The sequence below is a fragment of the Augochlora pura genome, chromosome 1, assembly GCF_028453695.1.
Source record: "Augochlora pura isolate Apur16 chromosome 1, APUR_v2.2.1, whole genome shotgun sequence".
Taxonomy (NCBI): Eukaryota; Metazoa; Arthropoda; class Insecta; order Hymenoptera; family Halictidae; genus Augochlora; species Augochlora pura.
In genome coordinates, this window is record NC_135772.1 from 16,450,873 (window position 1) to 16,470,822 (window position 19,950).

General features: G+C 40.7%; 1 protein-coding gene across 4 annotated transcripts in view; it reads right to left on the reverse strand.

Annotated features, from left to right (window-relative positions):
• Window positions 1–19,950, reverse strand: part of LOC144478781 (uncharacterized) — a 232,899-nt gene that overhangs the window by 39,849 nt on the left and 173,100 nt on the right. The gene's annotated exons all lie outside the window — the stretch shown is intronic.

Below are 19,950 nucleotides of genomic sequence, written 5' to 3' on the forward strand. Positions count from 1 at the left end.
ATTTCAAGTAATACAAAAACATTCAAGTAATCAAGACTAGGTTGCAATAAACCTTGGCGTAAATTACTTTAAAAAAATATATTAACTTGCAAAAACGTTCAAATAATCGAGATTAAAATATTGAAATTAAATCGCCAGTTCCAAATCGCGCGACGAAACAAACGAATCGTAATCCGTCGTATTATTCGGCGCAACTCGGTTACCATAAAAATCATGGATCCCTTTTCTTCCCGCGCAATTTTTCGCGTCTCGCCGGAACGGCATCAATAGCCGGAGTATATTTCACGAGCGAGCCGCGACGATGGGTTCCTTGAATCGGAAACAGCGTTCGCGACGCGGTCTGAATTCGTCGCGGCCCCGAGGTTTTCTTGCGACACCGGCGAGCGAGAGCCGCGGCCTGACACGCTCTCGGTAATCCGTTCGAGATCCTTTTACGTTCGGGGCGCTCGCCGGGAAATGCAATTCGCGCGAGAACTCCGTGGATTTGCCTCACCCAATTTCCACCGAGCGAACGGCGAAACGAATGGTATCTCCGAGGAGAGGAGAACTCAAAAATCAATTGGCCGTTCGACCGGTTTCGTTCGCAGATCGGCGACGCGCGGAGCCGCGTAGACGCCGCGCGAATTTGACGTCCGCCGGTGGGCGAGGTAAATTTATGGGGCGCCGTAAGGGTGCAAGATTGTTATCTTATTACATCTCTATTTTACTGTTATCACACTTATCGCGATTTTACTAGAATTAAGAATGTTACTGGTGATATTTATAGTGATTTTATTATGTGTGAAATATTAATAAAAATAGTATGAGTACGATAGCAAATCTCTTTATTCCATGTTGAATGTCTTTATCTTGAATCCGGCGTTTCTCCTTTAATAAACAATATATTTTTACGTATTCTTAATTGCAAAGAGAGACTTGCTTATATCTTTCAATTTATGCTGAAAGAGTGTAAATCAATAATTAAGTTCCTTTTCTATTCTTTTATGCTTGATTTATCTTTTTTTCATTTTTAATATTATTGTTTGCATCTGCAGTATATAATTATTTATCCCTGTTTCAAGGATGATGTTACATTGGTTCTTTGCTACGACCCACTTCGATCGAACGGTTTACGTCTAATGGATCGTATCCACCGAAAAACAGTTCGCAAACATTGTCTAATACACTTAGAAATGCTTGTGAGAACGGTTTCGTCAGAGGAGCAAATATTATTCGAAGAAGTAACTGTTACCTGTGTTACGAACTCGTTAGAGAACTGAGGTCGGGATCAAGAAATCGAGGGTAACACTCTACGACTATAATTGCAAGCTACTCGCGATTAGATGTTTAAAACAAAAATAGTTTGTTCGCTAGGGTGGTTTTTAGTCGTAAAAGTCAAAAAATATTTTCGAGTCTCTTTTTTTAGCTTATCTTCTTAAATTGTGCTAAAATGTCAAGAAATAATGTGCCTCATTAGAATAAAATTTTGAAATTGCTATTATATACGTCAATTTTAATATAAATATATCCTACTGTTTTAGAAGCAGTGCTAAATATTTTTTAGTGAAAATATATCTATGTCCATAATATTATTTAAACTTAACTTCTAATTCTATGTTATAATAAAATCGATAATAATAAATATAAAATAATATTATATATATATATTATTACTATATATTTAAGAAATTGTATTTTTTCTTAAAAAAGACTCCTATATCAAAATATAAAAATATATGAATTACTCTGAAACATTGCACATACAATTTCCTCGCCAAGTGGCACAATTTAAAGGACAAGACTAAAGGGTTAAATTAAAAAAAGAAATCGCAAGTTGAGTATTAAGGACCAGACAAGTGTTCATCGAACGCGCTGTGACTGAAAGCAAATGTTATCGTCAATTGTTTTTTGCACATTGGTCAGCGACACGGACTATACTTCACAGTCAGCGATCGCGTATGCTTGCTTTCTTACACTCGTAACACCATCGCATCGTTGCGATCATCTGCGCGACGGTGAAACCTCTTGCGGTGGAATGACGTCTCCCAGACGTTCAAGCGTTTTAATATTCAATACCGTCAGCGTCTAACGCACATGGCTAAACACTCGTAACTTTTAAATTAGCCGGCGTACAACCGGACGTTAATTAGATATCAACGCGGACCGGATAACGCTGGGAAGAAGTGACTGAGAAACAGATGAGGGAAGTGCGTGGTGACAGCTACTAATTTCGATGAAACCTTTTCGCAGGAAGCAATTTCTCGCGAACGTGGTGTTTAGAAATCTACGGTGGATCCGTTTGATTGAATATTTTGGTATAGTTAAGATCTAGGAAAAGAAGTTGATTGCTTATGCAACGTATGGTTTATAGGATGTGACGTTTAAAAAAGTTTAAAATATATAGTTAGTAACATAGCAGCATAACTGTACTTAGAATTATCACGTCACGGTTATTTTCAATTAAACAACAAATTACAAAGTGAACTTGACTATACGTATATTCAGAATAATAATGTTAGTTGTACAGTTAGTAACATAGTTGCACAGCTGTACTTAGAGTTGTCACGTCATATTTATTTTCAATTATGCAAACGAATTATAAAGTGAAGTTGGTAGTGTATACTGGGAACAATAGAAATTATTATAAACGAGAGACACTTTGACTATTATGTTATAATTTGTCCCATAACTCCGCCGGGATGTATAGTACTCCAGGAACGACGAAAGCAACTGGACCAACCCTAATGCTGCTAATTCCGAACATTCTCACCGGATGCCGGAATGCCGTCAGTAAATTCTGCCCCATAATTTTGTGACATTGATAGTGATCCATGAATCAGTTAGCTGTTTTCGACGAATATACTCCAGATAACAGAAGATGTCATTATTCATTTATATGTGTACTTTGGTGATTTTATTATATTATGTATATCAGTGACTTTTGAGAGTGATATGTTAAATAATTAAAAACTAATTCAAAATTAAATTGGAAGCAAATAATAAAAGCATTGAGCTGTTTTTTATGCAATTTTTAAGTGCAAATTGCGGACTTTCGAAAATTATAAAATGATCGCTGGTAGTAATGCGTAAATTAGTATATAGTATGTGTTCATTATATGCAAATAAAATTCTCGACAATTATTATAAAAGGAAAAGATAATATAAGTAAGGTAACAACAATGTTAAACAAAACTTATTACTAATCCTTTCCCTCCATCGATAAAAATAATATTCAACAAAATTGATATACAATATAATTTCGGTAAATTGTCCAGTTCTCAAAAACATCGCAACGCTTAACTATCATTGTTACCCCTATAACAACGTCCTCGGAGTTAAGCTCTGCAGAGGAGCCATTTTTCCGCCGGTTGAAGCTGAAGTCGCGAGTTTTTTGCAGAATAGCTAACGAGAGAGAAAGAGAAAAAGCTCGTTTCGCGTTTCGCGAGGAGAGCACCGGAAGGGCGGTTCTTTTTACGACGGGAAGACGTTTTTGAAAAATCTTGCGCTCGGTCCCGGGTTCGGAGCCGGAACGCGAGCGGTGTTCTCGCGGTGGCGCAGAGCCAGCGGTCTTCCGCGTTTTGAACCATTAGCCGTAAATAATGCGAGAGCCGAGTTGTCCGCTCGGCCGTGTGTGTACATGCGGCGTTCTACGGCGGTTAATCAAGCAACAGCACCGTACGGTGAACACACGGTGCGCGCCTTCGGCCCCGTACACCCACACGACAAACCGTCCGAGAGCGGACAGGAGAAAACTGGGCTCGCCGTGTGTACACCGTGTACACGTTCCGCTACGCCCGATAGATCGCTTCTCCGCTCCCCTCTCCCTCTCTCATTTATTCACTCGCTCGCTCGCTCGCCCTTTCTCTCTCTCTCACTTACTCACCCACTCGCTCTATCACTGCCTCTTGCTCTCTCTCTCTCTCTCACCCACTCAGTCACTCTCCTTCTCTCTCTCTCTCCTTCTCTCTCTCTCTCTCTCTCTCTCTTTTACTCTCTGTCTTTCACTTTCTCTGTCTCTCTCACTCTTTTTCTTTCTCTCTCTCTCCTCTCTTCTCGTCTCTTCGACTCGCACGGCCTAGTTCCCCGTGTGCTCCACAGCACACGGGACCCCATAGCACATTCTATCGGCGATTCCTCGACCGCCGTGAGCGTGCTTCCGAGTGAAACGGTTCGAACGACAGGGGTGGCTCTCCTCTTCGGTGAACTGTAGTATGATGGCCGAGCATATCAGTGTTCCGAGCATGACAGAAAAGTTTTCTGCTTCCTTTCGTTAATTGGCAATTTTACGGCGAGCTCCTTCGTGGCTAACGCAACCGCTATCCGGTGTTTGTCTTATTCGGGATGAACGCCTGTTGTTCAACCGGGGGTGCGATAGGTAGAGAGTGGAAATTTGTTGTAGGTTATTGTTAAGTGAAAGACACGGTGTTTGTGAGGGAGGGTGAATGTAAATTTTGGATTTGTTTGTTAATTTGTTGTTGGTAGAAAATGGATGAAGAGGTTAAGTTGTTTTTGAGAACGCTTCCTAAGGGGTTGAACAAAATTTTTGGATGTAATAATATTTAATAATATCTATAATAATGTTTAAAGTAGAGTTATTATCTAAAGTGTCGTTTATGGGTTTTTGAAAATTTTTATAATCGTTGAAATGGCTGTAATTTCAAGAATAATTAACTATGGAAGTATTATACGTATTAGCAGTTTTCGTGGGTACCTGAGAAGAGTCTAAAGGGTTAAATCTCACAAAATTGATCACTTCATGGCGATTTCTCTTAGTCTTTTTTGAATTTCAAATACAAGGTATTTGCATAATAAATACCTAATATAAATAGCTAATATAGCTAACAGCGAAGGTATCAAGAATAATATTAATTATTATTTAATAAACAAGCTACTAATGTGTTTGAACAGGTAGAAGGATTATACCGCGAAACGATAATGTGCAAGATTCCGATGGCAAACGAAAATTATTCCTCCCGAACAATTTATAAAACATCAAAAGAGGGAATCAGTTGAGGGTTGATCTAACGAGGAGGGTGGAAACGCGCTTTGCACTTGATATGCGTCCCTCACGGCGATGTGTTCTGGTTCAGACATGCCTTCCAGACCTAACACGGTTTTAATACACCTTGGCGATTTCAACTACTGATCCGTGTAATTAAAAATACCTGGCGAACAGCTTATAAAGAAAAATTGCTTATTCGAACCTTTGAATCTTGAATTTCATTCTTTCCCCGTTTTTAGCTCCGCGTCTTTTCTTTCGTATAAAACTGTTCGAACAAAGGTTGTGACAATATAATCACCGTTCACGCGAGAATGCATTGTTCCCATAAATCAGCGTATGGCGAAGTCCATTGAAATTGAAATTCGTTGCTCGCCGTCTGCAGACATTGTTAACAAAACGTGAACGTAACAATGGAACTCAGAAGATTAATTAGAGTATCGTTTCGTACGCCGTTGCGTTTACAATGCTCGTTGCGTAATATTAATTGGCCAGGAATATTTAAAATTCAATTTCCATTGGGTGCGAGAAAATATGAATCACTTTGTAATAATGTTTATTCATATTGGAGAAAAGAGCTAAAAACGGTGCATAAATTCTCTTAACATTTCCATTTTAAATTTCCCCAACCAATTTTTATCCTAAACAGTGCAATAACAAAAAAAAATCCACAGTGCAATAACAAAAACCTGAAGAAGAAATCCAAGTCGTCCGTTCCAAAAACTCTGCCCGAAATAATGATCGATCTTGCACAACCATAAATTGAATACATCAGGAAAACCTCCAAAGGAAGGCATTATTACGATATCACGTGGCCAAGATCAACAATTACCCGCGATTCCGCGCGATTACCCGGTCGATGGTAAGGAACCGAAAAACAAAGAACCTTGAACGCCTTCCTCATTGTTGGAGAGCACCGTACGGTGTCCCGCGCGTTCGAAAATCGTCTCCGTAACTTCAGCAGCCGTACGGGAATCCCGTGCACAGTTAACTTTACGTCCCACGCGTGCCCCGTCGCAAAATTGCCCCACGAATCGATTAAATTGTCGACGAACGGTGCCGTCGGTGGGATTCCTCGAGAAATTCGTTTCTCTCCTATATATCGGAGCCGCGGCTATCTCTGACTCTGCGTGCACGTCAATAACACGGCTAAATATCCGTGACAATGCGCACGAGATACGGCGGATATAACATCCACGAGTTTCGCATTACAGGAAGAGTCGGCTTATCCGCTCGAATCTAATTGTTGTGCCTGTTGGCCGAATGGTGGTTACCGGGTCGCTCGCTACATTCACTTCGCATTCGCGTTCGCAGGCCAGTGTGTGTGTGTGTGTAGTCGTGTACACGACGCATCCACGGATACGAACGCAAACATATAGATGTGGGATGCGTTCGCAGACATTTTGTACAGGACATGTCACGGATACGTCCATATGGTTCACGTCTATATGGTAGGCATACGTGTAGTATACATATATTCATGTAGTATGTACTTGTGTAGTACACATTCATGTAGTACATATCCCTGTAGTACACTTTGCTGTAGTACATACCTATATGTATAGTATACATCCATTTAGCACATATCCATGTAACACACGTCCATGTAGTATGTATGCTTAAAATACATATTCTTATGGTACACATACACTTAGCACACATCCTTATAGTACACATCCATCTAGCACACATCCTTACAGTACACATCTTTACAATACACATCCTTAGAATGCACATCCATATAGCACACATTTATTTAGTACATATCCATGGAATACATATTCTCAAAATATATATCCTTAGAATGCATATCCTTAAAATGCATATCCATATAGCACACAATTATTTAGTACGCATCCATAGAGTACATATCCTTGGAATACATATTCTTAAAATATATATCCTTAGAATGCATATCCTTAAAATGCATATCCTTAAAATGCATATCCTTAGAATGCATATCCTTAGAATACATATCCCTAGAATATATATCCTGAGAATACATATCCTTAGAATATATATCCTGAAAATACATATCCTTAGAATATACATATATCCTTTGAATACATATCCTTATATTACACATCCTTTAATATTACACATCCTATATTACATGTCCATTTAGCACACGTCCATATCTACGTATAGTACCATCCATACATCATACAACCACGTATCACGCATCCTCTACACATCCATACAAACGTCCTATAAACATCAACATAACCATCCACACACATATGCATACGTACACTGCAGCACACATGCGTATACATTCGCGCACTGCCGCAGAACAGCCGACGCAGCGCTGTGTTTCGAGTACGCAAACCTCGATTTATCGGGCTCCATGCACACCTCATTGATCGGGAAAATGAACATTTTTTTTGTTCAAAGCGCGAGATACCTGTCCATCACGACTTTCATTCTCTTCCATTATTTGTGCGCACTGTTCCGCACGTTGTTGAGTACACACATACATGTACATATATTCCCATTATTCCGTGATAGTTTTGAACCAACTACGCCGTCTATCTATCCATCTACAGGGTTTTATATTTTCGTTTAATTCCGCAACGGCAAATTTGACAGAACTTTTTGAAAAAGTACTGTTCGTCGAATAAATAATAATGGGATTCTGCAATTAACCGTAGGGAATGGTTTTTGGTAATTTGAAAAGGAAATGCTTGAAATAGGTTGACAGTGGTTTTTATATGGTATTATTGAACGCGGTGAATTTGTACCTGTTAATTAAAATTACACGGGTGTTGGTCGCGTTTAATGTGCATTTATAAATAATATACTGTTGTGATTTTTGTTCGGTAGGATGTTCGGGTGGATTTTATGTGCGCGCGTATGCACTCGCTCGGTGAATACGAATGCAATGAAACAGAATTATTGGAAAATGTAATTAGTAAACCGATTATTGTATATTTTCTTATTACGGGAAATATTATTGCAAAAGCCGGAGTGGATATTCGTAATTACATTTATGCAACCAGGATCTGTCTGTAGGTATAATTTTATTTTAGTCCTTTGCACTGCGACTGCTTTTAAAACTGCAAATAGAATTTTCAAAAAATATAAAAATAGATTTTTCAAATAAATTAGACCGCCCACCCCTCCGTCATATTCACAGTTAACCGTCGCGTCAATTTAACAATAAAAATTGAATCGAACAATCAGAGAACAAAACGAACAAAATCGTCATCCTACCGTCAAAGCCGGAAAATCCCGTAAGCGGAACATAACCTTGACAGCACTCGAATCGAAAGAAGGAAAAGCCGCAGAGGCAATTACAAAAGCATCGGCCATAGGCCCATGGGAGTGTAAACGAAGTGGCAGAAGAGGGGGTGGGTTGGTTGGTTGGCGCACAACATCCGAACAGCCCGCGACGAACATTTCTCGAGGCCGGCGCACCCGAAGTAGAGGTGGAGTCCTCCACTTGTGACGCAATAATTTCCACGCGGCTCGGTGCCCGGCCCTTAAATTTTTCATGGCCACGACTACGACGACGACGACGACGACGACGAGTCTCTTCGCGAGCGGCGAGCCACCAAGGAGTATGAAAAGAGCAGAAAGCTCGCACTCGCCGAGTGTCAGTTTACTCGAGGTAAGAGCGGAGTTTACTCTCGACTCGAGTCGGCTCCGCTTTTTCAGCCTTTCACGTTGCTCTCTCGAGGGCTCGCGTTTTCCCAGGCATAAGACTGAGAGAGAGAGGTAGATAGATAGATAGAGAGAGAGAGAGAGAGAGAAGGAGAGAGAGAGAAGGATAGATATATAGGTAGATAGAGAAGGAGAGAGAGAGAGAGAGAAGGAGAGAGAGGTAAAGAGAGAAAGAGAGAGAGAGGCGGTGAGAGAGCGAGAGAGAAAAAGAGAGGCACTGAGAGAGCGAGAGAGAGAGAGAGAGGCGGCGAGAGCACCGCGGCGAGCAGCTCGCAATTTATTCTCCGCGAGGCTTCTCATCGAGCTTTATTGCTCGGCAATAAGGCCGAGGAAATCGAGCCGCGGCTGATTCGGCTAACGAATCCCGGAGGATCTTCCTTTTCCGCCGCGGATACGGAAAGAATAATGAATGGACCCGCGGGACAAATTTCCGGGTACTGGTTTAATCAATCGTGGATTACCCTTTACGGTGGATCACGACTCTTTGCTAATGATAAGCATTTTGAAACGAGAGCTGCGGACTTCGTGCATTTATCAGGAATTTAGCGATTGCAATTCGAAATTGAAGATTAATAAAATTGAAAAATATCAATGTTTTGATTTTATCATAAATTTGAAATTACAAGACGATTAATAAAATTGAAAAATATCTATATTTCGATTTTATCATAAATTTGAAATTACAGGACGATTAATAAACTTGAAAAATATCTATATTTCGATTTTATCATAAATGTAAATTAAGAGGACGGTTAATAAACTTGAATAATATCTATATTTTATTTTTAGTGCGTTGACTGCTTGCACTGTTTTATAGCTATGTTAATTAGCATTTGTTTGTTACTAGTAAATCACTACATCGAACAGAATGTTTTTAGGTTTCTTATATTTCACTTCAATGTTCAAATATTAATGACACTCCTCACTCCTAATGAAAATCCTCACTCTAAAATATTAACAAAAAAACAATTTACAAATTTGGACAAAATAACCCCTGCTTCCTGATAAAAATTCATTTCTATAAGTACTATACTACCACTACACGATAAACAACGTAAACGAGCGCGCATCAATCCTCCGCGCAAATATTTGATCACGTGTTACCGGGGAACATCAATACGCTTCTTCATAATAAGAACGATACCAATGGGAAATTGAAGTTTCGTGTAATCGCGGTGAACGCGTGTAGTTGAATACTAATGACCAGCTAATGAGCGTCAGATTATGTGCAGCGCTTTTATACTAATTTTTATACGGAGCGAACGGCAGCCGCGAACGATCAATTTATTTTGCGCGCGATAAACTATCTCGGACGTTCATAGCTGCTGCACTGAAAACACTGGTTTATTATTATTACCAGCTGATTTTCCCTATTTATTCCGATCGCAGCGTTTAGTTCGCATAATCGCTCGAAATAAACCTAACCCATAGATAATTCGTTCCCATAGATAACTTAGGGACATGCTATCAAATTCCTACCAGTTCGCGCAAATAACCGTAAATTAATAAAATAACTGTAAACATAAATTATCTATAATTCTGATCTACGTTATATCGCATCGAAATATTTTCATTATCTACGATGGATCTGTTTTCGTTCCATCAAACTCTTTCAAATACTAAAATACCGGAGCAGATAATCGGACACCGGGATAAATGTTGCATCCACTTCGCTTCGAAGCGGACGCGCGGAAATAAATGTTCGAAATCCAATCAGCGATCTCGAGAATTACTGTCGTATCGTCGGACGAAGATCTACGCAATAAAACGCCACTCACGGGCGATCGGTAGATAGATCTGCCACCCGTATCAAGACGGGGAGAGACAGCCCCTAGGTAGGAGTGCAGGTGTCGCCCGCATTCGTAGCTGACATGGCAGCCGATATATTAAAAGCTGGAACGTAACAGATGCCAATAACCGATACGACGAGTCTCGAACGATTCGACGAAAGCTTTTGAAATTCCGATGCAGGTTAAAGGATCTTGTTTTTCGAAACCGACGCATTTTGGAGGCCGGGTGTCCAAGGGATTACGCGGTTAGAACCAAGAAGAAATAAAAGTCCGACAAAAGCCGCTTCGATGCGCTGGAAAAGGAAAAACAGAGAAAGAGAGAGAGAGAAAAAAAAAAGCTACATCGAGCGTATTTAATCCTCTTCTTGGCACTCTGGCGCGGTGATACGGGGCGAGCGAGAAAAATACGTGATTTATCTACGTCCTGGGGAACACCGCCCCGCGCCCACACCCCTCCTCCTCTTCCTCCTCCTCCTCGTCGTCGCTGTCGCAACTGTGCTCCGTGCCAAGATACTGTTTCTCCGCGTTCACCGAGTAACGATGTTACCGCGACGACGTACCCGACCAACCTCCGCGCACCAGAGCTTTCCGATAGCTATCGTCGACAACCATCGCTATTAAACATGCACGCGACTGCCTTTATACGGACAAGTGTACAGTTTTCCTCATTAACTCGTTGCGCGCGGCTCCGCTGCTCTTCCATTTCCACGGAAAATTCCAAAGCGGCGACGAAATTTCTGCCTCGCTTCAAGAGAGATGCGTGGAACGTAAGGTTCCAGCGTGAATTGCCTTTTTAGTTCGCGAAATATTTTTGCAAAGGAATGCGATATTTTATGGAGAGATATTTAGGCAGGTTTCAAGGATATTTAAACATTTTTTGGGAAATAATTGGAGATGATAATTAGTTTAATTTTATAATTGAGTTGCGAGAGGATCGTCGCCTGGTGATTATTATTTTGATTTATTTATTATCCCCTTCGCGTTGTAGACTTCGACGTATTCGAGGCGTCAAGAAACAAACTTGACAGTGCAAAAATGTATTGTCACTGTAAATTTATATTTTAGAGTACTACTAATTTATTATTTTACAACGTTACTTAACCAAAGTTTGCTCAACTTTCATCAATGTTATATAGCATTTGAAATTTTAAAATAAAATGTTGTAAGTTTGCACATGACTGTTTAGTTGACCCAAATTAAATAATATTAGGAAATAATATTAACATTAATATTTTTCGAATGCGTAAAAATCCATTTTTGTCGTATGTCAAGGGGTTAACAAGTGACATCTTTAATTTTTAGAATTCTGAGGTTTCGTAGATTTTAGAACCTGTACTCTTTTAAAAATAGCGAGAGAATTATTTCTTTGAAGATTGATATAAAAATACTTTTTTAACAAGGTCGATTGTCAAAGGTTTCGCGTGCATAGTGAGAAGAGAGGAGGTACTGTACCTTGTATTTTACTTGTTTATCGAAGTGAATGAATATAATTGAGGAAATATGTTCTTTAGTTATCTTTGTAAAAAGCAGTATGATATAAAAATTTACATTTACATTTACATTTACATTCTCAACAGTGTACGTACAGTATGTCTTCCAGAGGCATAGAAAACATAAAATATAGTAATTTCGCGCACCTGCAACCACCCTTCTAATAAATCGAATGTCACCAACATAACAAAAATATTCATGTCAAAGTGGCATTTACATATAAAATTTGCCCTAAAAAAATTGATATAATAAAGTAAAGTGACATTTCTATATAACATTTGTCCTAAAAAAATTAACATAAAAAAATAAAATACAGAAATCAAAGTACGCAACCCCTTACTTATTAATTCCTACAAAACTCCCACAGCAATACCAAAATTTCAATTCCGCCTAAACTTTCCATATGCGCTTCGCAATTCTTGCAAAAATAAAAAAAAAAATCTCCCAAGCTATAACAACCCTTCGAGCCACAATTTGCCCATCGGTCCTTTCGTTCCACGTCTCGCGACAGGAATCCGTCGTTCGTTGATTCCGATAAAACCTTGCGCGCGTGTCTCCGGCGTTCCGAGCGAAAAAGGACGACGCCGCGTTCTAAAAATACGGAAGGTTGCGATACAAGGAAATCGAAGTCGTAAAACCGTGCGCGCGGTGGGGACGAAACGATAAACCGTTCGGTATTCCCGGTATTACACTTGCAGCAAGCACATGGCGGAAAAAAGAAAAAAAAGAAGAAAAGAAGACGAGTCAATTTGTTTCCACGCGGGATCTTATTTCTACGGATGATCGACCGGTCGCGCCGTGTCCCCTCGGCCAGTTCCACGCAACTTTCCACGGGGATGGCCAGTTATTACGTGAAATAGAGTGTGTTTTAAAACGCGGAAACCGGTTCGGAAAACACAATCCTACGCGTTCTCGAGGCGGTAACAAGCTCGCCGGTCTCTCGGCGAGCTGTTCCAGGTGGAACGGCGCGGCCGAGGCCGAGCCCTAATACATACGTAATTTCATCTTCTACCCTCCGACAGATATTCTCTATCCCCGGGCTACGCGTTTATCCGAACAATGTCCGTACAGGCTGGCCCGTTTCGAGGAAAGCAAAGCGCCGCGACAACGCTGACCGTGTAATCGCATGATTCATCGTAATGGATTACTTTTTCATTGTATAGTGTGCGCGATGAAACAGACCATTTGCTTGCTACTGCTTTGTGTTTCGTTTTGAGAAGGTTGTGCAGATTGTTTAAACAATTGTACGCCAGGTTATAAGTTGGGCGTTTCGATGGAAGCCTTTGTTAACCTTCGACGATTAACCCTTTGCCGTAACATTTTCTTCATAGTTATAGAAATTTTCTGATTGTAATACTTTTTAAGAAGAACAACAACAATTTAGATTTATCGCGTGTCTATATTCGCTTCATTGTTTAAAGACTGATGGCAAGAAATTAGAATTTTATTCAAATTAAAACAACAGAATAGCATTCACGCTAAATAAATTATTAATATTTTCGTCGCGTGCCAGACTCGTCAAAGTATGACAAGGGGTTGTCTTGACATAATTCGTAGAATAAATAAATAAATAAATTCGAGACGTCGAACTGGCGTCTTATCAAAAATTTGATCACCAGTTGAAAATTAACCCATGACTAATAACCATTCCGACAAGAGAAAGAGGGAACCGATAGTCCTTTCTAATTGTTAATTGCTAATTGTTATTCGCTGTGCACGCAATGCCGAAGGAAGGATGTTCCTTCACGCACGACATACCAGATTACATCGAATCTGCTGGTTGGCCGTGAGAAAGGCCAGCCGCAGATGTATCATTCAATTTAAATCGAAGAGAAAGAAAGATTACTCGAACGAGGACAAGATCTTCTCCTTAATTTTTTATTGTTCAATTGTTAACTTCATCGCAAGCGATGGCAAAATAGAAGGCGATTCGACCCTTGGCTACTTTAACCCTTTGCACTCTGAGACGTCATCAAAATGATTAAAATACGTTCCAAAATTATTAATAAAGCTTAAAAGTTATTATCAAAGCTTATCTTTAAACAATTATTGAAAGCGTAACTGTTACAGTTGAAACAGTTTCGAGCGCAAAGGGTTAAAACCAAAAGGTCAGATCTAACGAAAACATCACGGTTACTTACGTCATCCTGCGCCTTATGGCTTTTCCAGCGGAAAAACCTATCCATCAGGAAGGTCGTCGTAACCACGTCTTCGCAGCAAATTATTTCAGAAACACGGAAGCTCTGGTCTCTTGCTGCCCGGACGATCCTGGATCGCGATACGCTTGGACGGATAAACGGGAACGTCCTGGCATTGTCCGCGACATGATCGTTCGCGGTAAGGTGCAGCAGCCAACAGGTCGGCACTCGCCAGAATACACGTCTGCTCTCTCTCAATCGCTGTTCATCCCGGTTTAATAATCGGCGGACCCCTTATTCGCTAACGGGCCGTGCGTCGATAGACCATTTACCTCTATCGTAGTCGAGGCTACGTCGATTGATCCACGATCGAACGGCTTCCGCAGTTTCATCGCTCAGGCGCTTGGTCCTCTATCGGGTCCGCTGATCAAAGACGTACGGCGAACGACCGCGGAGCAGCGTGACATCGTTTGAAACGTACGGCGGCCCTTCGATCCGGTCGGGCGAACCCTCGATGACAGTCATCTTCGAGGATTAGCCTGTCATCGTGGGCCCTGCGTCGACGAGTGCAGCATCGCCGGGGCGAAGCGCGCGCGACAAGCGACGAGAAAACCGATCGAGGAGCGTAATCACTTCCACCGGGCACGTGACTGGGAGGAACGCGAGGCGGATCGAGGTGGATCCGCAGTGGGATCGATGGTCCGTTTCTAAGGAAACGCTGCCAGCTATTAGCGCCGTCGGATCAAACGAGGACACCCGGTGGGATCCCTGTCATTTCGGTTGCACGGGGACAAACGGAGCCCGTCGATCGACTAGGAACTATGATTTCTTAGAGTATCGCTAAAGAGGACGAAGAGACTAGTGCGCAAGGAACAGAGTCGAATCACAGTTGAATCACGGTCGAGGTTCAAAGTGGACGGGCACACGGAAGGCGCACGGGAACGTACGGCGTGATCGCGACTGGCGTGGTATTGCAAGTACTGGATGCTGATCCGCGAGGGATTCAACGTGGAGCCGGTCGGTGTTTCGTCCCTTGCCCTCTCGGCTCCCTCTTCGCCGACGTGAACAAACGAGAGGAGAAACGGGTCTCTCTCTCTCTCTCTCTTCCTCTCTCTTCCTCTATCCCTCTCTTTCTCTTTCTCGCCGTCTCCTTCCATCCCCGTGTTTCTCCTTCCCCATGGTTCCGCGTCCGGCCGGCGCATGTGCGACTATCGATTCCGCCGGTTCCCGTATGAACACAGGACCTACAACGATGATTTTTCCTGCGCAACGCCGCGCGAGGAAATCGTCCGAGGTCCTGCGAGGCCCCCGACTCGCGGAGACAGCCACTTGCGGATAAGGTCGCGAGGATCACCGCGGACGCCGCTCCTCCTCGCGTCGCCGCCAACTTTCCGCCGTTAGGGGATTGCGTATCGCGTATGGAATCGTCGATCGCGGTTACGTCGATCCTCTTAGCTTCTCCTTTTGTTCGACGGCGATGTTACCTAACCTTACTCTCGCGAGGAATCGCCGCGATCGTTCGATCGCGGAACCTGTTCGACGGAAACGTGATCGATCTGAATGAAAGCCGTCGACCGCCAACGAAAGAGTTATCGCGTACGCTGTTCGCGTTGTCGTCCGATTCGTCAAACTCGTAAATATCGGTTAATTCGGAAGGTGGAAAAGTTTTCGGGCATTGCGGCAGGGTTCCGGGAGAGCGAAGGGAACACGGGAAACTCGTTTCGGGAATGTGCTGCGTCGACGGGCGTCGTTGCGGTCGCGGAGAAAGGAATGACCCAGTCACTCGTCGAAAAGCTCGCAAGTTGCCGCGGATTATATATATCTATATATATATTGATCGAATGGGAACAGATACGGAATTTTGATTCGATCTTTACCAGGTGACACGGTAATTCCATTTGCGATGCTTGTGCGGGTTTCGGTGAACGGGAGCCGCGATCTTTCTGAATTATGGACCGTCGGGATTAATCTTTCGTTATTTTCCGCACCGTGGAGACACGATGGATTTTCAGTTTTCGATAGTTTGTTGCTTTTATGATTTAGATCGTTATATACCCTTCCGATTAACTCCTTGCACTATAATAACGAGTCTGACTCGTGATGGAGATTTCTAGTAATATGCTGTTAGGTATGAATGTTCGTTCCTTGACTTATGTAGCTGTATTTATTTTATTTGTCGTACCAAATAACGTCTCTTATAAAATATAATAAATATATCTCTAAAGAGAAGCTAAAGAATTTCGAAAAATATCATACTATACACTTGTTAATTTAAACTAATGACATTCGTAACGCTGCTAACGCATTTACAACGCTGATAGCTAACGTATGCATTTTAATAAATAATAAATACTCCGAACTTTTAACGCAATCCTCTTTGCTTCTCGCTCACCCAGTTTCCCCGACGAACGTTTTTACCAATAATTAGCGAAATTCCAATATAATATTGTGCGGGACGGCGACTAATTAAGCCACAAAGTATTGGCAGCGTAACATGAATATTTACAACCGCGCGCGAAATGCTTTCCATTATGACGGCGGATCGGCGGCCATAACATTTTCGTTCCCGTGCTTTTTTCAGCATTAAAACGTGAAAGAAGGAGGAAACAAAAACAAGCGAAATTGCTATCGCGTTTTCGGCTTAACTCGGGACCGGTCCTGCTGATTAAACTAGCTTAATTAAAACGGCGTAACGAACGGGGCACCGCGCTACTTCTAGACGGGTTTTTAACCCTTTTGTGCTCGGAACCATTTTAAGGTTAGATGGAAAATTGCTATTTTGATTAGATGTAGTAGAGTACTTGGTATAATTTATGCGTGTGAAATTGAGTCTTGCGGCTCGGTAAACTGTTACGATTTTAACAGAAGGGGTTTCAGTAATGTTAATATTGTTTTGTTAATTATATAACAATTTTCGATGGAAATACGGAGATGCCACTCGAGTGCAAAAAGTGGAAATTAATTGAAGACGCGGTCGCAGTCTATTTCGACAATGCGTCATGTATTATATTATTTCTTATATTAGAATGGTTGATTATGTTCGTCCTGTACATTATGCAGCACGATCCGTAACGCAATTCGGTAAAAGTAATTAAACGTAAACTCTCGCGGCGGAATAACCTCGTCAAAGTGTGGGACGCGACTTCAACCAGCGACCTGTTTTCAACTCCTCGTCAAAGAAACGCGCCCGTTCTATAAAAGCATCGGCGGAGTCCAGGAAGAGTTTTTTAATCACGTTTATTATATATTATTAGAACTCACCTTTACGGGAAGCCGTTCCACGTATAATCGAAACCGATAAGAAACGGTTAGTCGACGAACCGCGTTGGAAGTCGCGTCGCAATTTTGCTAGAAATCGTTTTCCATTATGACGTAGTTTGGAGTGAGATAGCATCGTTGTTATAAAGTTTAATGTGATAAAAATTCATGTTGACGGTATTGGATAGATCAACATCGAGATCTATTATCTTTTGGTAACGAAATATGAATTTGATACGGAAGATAGTAATTTAACCTTTTTAAGGGACGAATTTTTATAGTATGGTCTATTTAATTGTTCCTTTTTTATTTATCATCTATTCCATTTATCATCTATTCCATTTAGATCGATAAGGTTTTTTCGATATTGCTAAGAAATTATGGTGCAAATAGTTTTTCAACTGATTCTTATTTTCTTTGCTCTTAGAATAATTATATTTTTAAGAAAACTAAGTACACACACACGTGACTGTATCCCTGAAGAGGTTAAGTCATCTTTTTGAATAAAAATCCTGGATTTAAAGGTTTAGTAAATTATTAATTGTTATTTAACATGATTACTCGATCTGACACACCTTTAAATATAACGTCAATGTAACATCATACTATACTGAAATAGTATAGTGCTATACTATTATTTTATGCATTTCAAGGCAAAATTAGTGTTTGAAATATCGAAACGTTGAAAACATTTAATTAAAAATTTCTGCTGCACAGTATCGAATCTGTTAAAATTGTTAAGAAAGGAAATAAACGTCTGCTCTATAAAAATTCGTTTTATAATTGTAACACATCTCGTTGCAATGAATTAAACGCGAATAAAACCGGGAGACGCGAAAGTCCCCCACGCGTTGTAATCACTGTTCAAACAGTCGCATCGAAGAAAGTTGCACAACCCGTCTCATGATAAATCGCGTCGTTTAAGACTGTCTCATTCCTGGTAGAGCAAATACAGACTACTTCGTGAAAAGTCGTAAAATGCCTGTTAACCGAGGAATGTTAACAATTTCAGGGAAGCACGTGGATCCTCACTGCGCTTCGAAGATTAGATACGGGTTCACTTATAGTAGGATACTGGAAGAACTACAACCCTTGGGACACAAATACACAAAGAGACAACTTTCAGATAATTTCCCTTAAGCGAAGATAAAATCATCTACGCGACATTAGGGTAAACGAGATGTATATGCTGTGCTATCTTTAGCTATACTAGAGTCACACATCGTTGTTGACATTGCTCGAATTTTTGCTATTAATGAATATGCATTTTTTAATTTTTAAAACACATATACTATTAATATTTTATATACTATATATATATATATATTATATATTATGTATACCATATATATACTATAACATTCTAAATATTGTAATATTATAATTTTGTAGAACGAAATATAATTTTCAGAAAATAAATACAGTTGACCAAATATAAAATAAGCATATTTTGAGAATTATAATTTAATAATTATCATCTTGTAATTTATTCTGAAAAAGTCACGAAAGAGCTACATATAATTCTATATTTATATAAACCAAGCTCGAACCAATCTTGTATAAATTTCGCGTTTTACTGAGATATTAAAGCCACGGATATCTGCTCGGATAAAAGTCTATGGTGTCCACGTAACATCCCCGCACGATTTTTAATTTCACTTTCGCGATTCCCAAGCGGGGCAACGAACCGGTCTCGTCTTATTTGCAACGTGAAAAAACATCGCTTCTGGAACGTTCTCGCACCCTCGAACCCGAGGGCACGCGGTAACAACTCTCCTGCAGGCATGGGGGTCGGGTAGGCTACCCCCCGGAGGGTATGCAACGGGGAGACGGAGGTGGGGCTTTGGCCAGGACGCGTTGAACGAGGAGATTCGACGCATTCTCACTCAGGTGCCGCATTCGGCTCGCTCGTGCGTTCACGCGGCTACGCGAACCTGCGTACCAGGGGGTGGTGGTGGTGGTCGCGCAACCCTCTGACAGAAATTGCCTCTGTCCACCCCGTAGCTCCCGGTGAAACATTTTTCGCTCACCCCTGAAAGGACTCGACGCGCCGAGACGGTCTGCCCAAATGCTTTCTCTAATCGTTAACAATATCTCTTTTTCATTCTTGTTCAATTGCTCGCTCGCCTGATCCATTTATTCTGATACTGAAGACAAGGATGGTTAATTGAACCACGTGACATTTTTAGATGAAGCGTCCTCTGGTTTATACTTTTAATAAATTTGTTTGAACTCAGAAATCCAAAATAATTTTTTCTGAACTACAATTTTTCAATTTTAAATAAATTAGTGCACTTCGTTCAGATAAAATTGAATTTTTTTGACTACGTTACACTTTTAACAAATTTTTAAAGTGTAAACTAATTTGATAATGTTAACATTATTTTGTAAACAGCTAGAATAATTTTTAATGCCGTATTGGAGTTGCAACTCGAGTGCAAAGGGTTAAATTGATTCTTTTATTCTGTTTATTTTTTGATAAACAAATTTTATATATCTTGGTCCATAAATATAAAGTTATTTGAATATTTTACAGTATAGTTTAGTATTTTATTATATTATTTAGTATTTATAAAATTCTTACTTATTAATAATTAATATTCTACGCCTCGAATTATTTTTCGTTCGAGCC